The following is a 2,927-nucleotide window of genomic DNA, read 5'->3' on the forward strand; positions in this document are numbered from 1 at the left end:
TTTTCTTGCCTATATTCTGTGTATAACTGACTGCTTAGAGGATCACATTGAACATGTCCAAATATATGAAGTGGGTTATGGCACACACCTAGTTGTCCACTAAAAATCCATTTTCCCTTTATTCCTTTAATGATAATACTCCAGGTTTTTGTGGGGCATATAGCTGTTTCACTAAAGACATGCCCATTCTCACCCTGGCTGGTATGGCCCAGCAGTTACAGCGTCAGCCCGTGGACCAACGGGTTGTGGATTTGATTCCTGGTCAAGGGCACCAACCTGGGTTGCTGGTTTGATCCCTGGTCCCAGTCAGGGTCATGTGGGAGGCAACCAATCCACATGTCTCTTTCACATTGACGTTTCTCTCTCTCTCCCTCCCTCCCTTCCATTCTATCTAAAAAAAAAAAAAAAAAAAAATCAATGGAAAAATAGACATGCCCATCTCTCTTGAAGCTTATGACCAGATTCTGGCTAGTGGAATGTGAGTGAAACTGTTGTATGCGACTTCTGGGTTTGTCCTAAAAAGGGAAGAATGTGCTCTTCCCTGGCTTTTCTCCACTGGCTGGGATACAGATGTGGGTGCAGGGAGTGGGGCAGCCACTTTGAACCCAGAAATGGAATCTGTGTGTTGAGTGTAGATGCAAGAACTCTACTCCATGGGCTACTATCTCTGGACATTTATATTAGAGCAAATACACTTCAATCTTGTTTTATCCACTACATTTTGGGATCTTTTTGTTACAGACACTTAACTCCAACCAAAAAAATACATGAATGGTTTTCTGTTTGGAAATACAGGAGATTTACACACATCACACTACATAGTTAATGGATTCTCCTTCCTTCCAACTATAACTTAAAGAGAACAAGAGAAGAACAGAAGACTCAAGGTCCAATTCCCTTCTGAGGTAATAAATTGAACAGGACCTACTGAAGACAGTTAACAATGTAAGGCAGCCTTCAAAGGTAGGATGAGTAAAATCTGCCTCCTGCACAGACCACATTTGGTGTTTCCCATTTAGAAGTTTCTATAACTAAGGATATGAGCCTCCACTTCTAACAACATGACTTGTTGGGATGGAGTCGTCCGGGAGCTGCTGAGGTGTGAAGAGCAATATTTATATAATGCCTTATTGACAAAAATAAATTTAAGGTAATATTAGTCAGTTAAGTTGTTGGCATGGAAATAATTTATCTCGTTTCAGCCCTTAGAGTTTGTCCAGCATGAAATCGGTCTGTTTTGTGAGAACAGATAAAAGGTCTGATTCAACACCAATAAATGGTGATACTCCTGTGCATACACTAGAGGGCACTCACCTTCCACTATTTTCTACATGAACACAATTGACAATAAGTTTTTCAAACCCTTGTAATCACCTTGGGATCTTGTTTAAAATGTGTACCCTTGGGCTGTGGGGGGACCCATCAACTTGCATTTTTAATGAGTGGCTGCATTTTTAATGGTTAAAGGATGGCTCCTGAAATCTGACTTTGAAACCTGGCTTTGCCACTTGTGAACTTGGACAATTATTGAACCTCTGTTTTCTCACCCAACAGATGAAGTTAGAAACAGTACCTATTTCAGGGTTATTGCAATAACTAAATGAGTTAACTTAGAACAAACTAGTGCCTAGCAATGAATAGTCACTATTATTACAAACATTATTTTAAATAGAGACATTTGCTGATTTTGTTGCAGGGCGACTTGAGAAACACAGACTATTTTTAAAAGAATAAAGAAGGCACTCTTGTGGCGCTGTACATAACCAGGCTAACATTTCAGGTTCTGACCCTCAGCTAGAGTCACAGGGACCGATGGTGCAGGGTGGAGAACAGAGCAGGACGCGGCTGTCTTTGTATATTCTGCCAAAGAGCTTGCACTTCGTTCAGAAGTCAGTGGAACTCTGTCGAAGGCATTGAGGCAGAAGGTGGCATGATCAGACTTACATCTGAGATCACTCTGTCAGCAGAGAATGGAACATGAAGAGTGAGCTGGAAGCAGATGGATAGGGGAGCTCAGGTGGATATAATGCCGCTCCTTTTCCATCCTAAGGAACGGTCTTCAGAAAGCATTACGATTATTCACATTAGTGACTCCAATAATAACAATTTGAATCTTAAATTCTTTCTTCTTAAATAGAGTCATGTTTGTAACAAAACGCTTTGCCCCCATTCCACCCTGATTTATACACACCCCATGCATATGGTACCCAGCAGCACCCTCTCTAGGTTTTGAGGCAGCAGGTCCTGCAAGGAGAACTCTTATGAGCTGTGCAGCTACCAAGGAAAAACTGGACTGCTCTCCACAGCACCAGAAGCTGAGAAGGGACACCTTCTACATCTCATCTGGTGATTCCGCAGATGTTGGGGTAGATTTCCAGGAACCATGGCAACTTTGAGTGTCTGACCTCAGAGATATTATAAGTGTCAGTTCTGCTCCATCACCTCCTCAGCCAGACCCGGAGGAGCTGCCTCGAGATGGGGGGGGGGGGGAGCAGGAAGGGAGAGCTAAGGTGATACCCTCACTCTTTCCCTCTGTCTAGAATTCACCAACACTGTTCTGCTACATCAAATTAGCAGGGTCAACAGTGCCAGGGAAAATAGTTACATGAGTTTTTTGTTTTTGTTCTTTTTTCTATTACCTGAGCATTGACTATGAATGATTTCTTATGAGAAAGGAATGTACCCCTGGAAGCCTGTCTGCCAGAATCAATTCCCATGTGTGCATTCAGCCACGCCTTGTATATCACCCCCAGACTGAGTCTCTAAGTCTCTTAGAAACCTGTTTCTAGGTCTCTGAACACATGCATAATGTGAAGAGACTCTCCCCTGTGTTAGCGTTGTTCAGGTTGCAGAATCATAGGGCATTACTATGTTAGATTCTTTAAGATAGAAAGAACCTAATTTAGTGGTTTTCCTAACTGTTTTAG

Source organism: Molossus molossus, unplaced genomic scaffold (assembly GCF_014108415.1).
Source record: "Molossus molossus isolate mMolMol1 unplaced genomic scaffold, mMolMol1.p scaffold_m16_p_5, whole genome shotgun sequence".
NCBI lineage: Eukaryota > Metazoa > Chordata > Mammalia > Chiroptera > Molossidae > Molossus > Molossus molossus.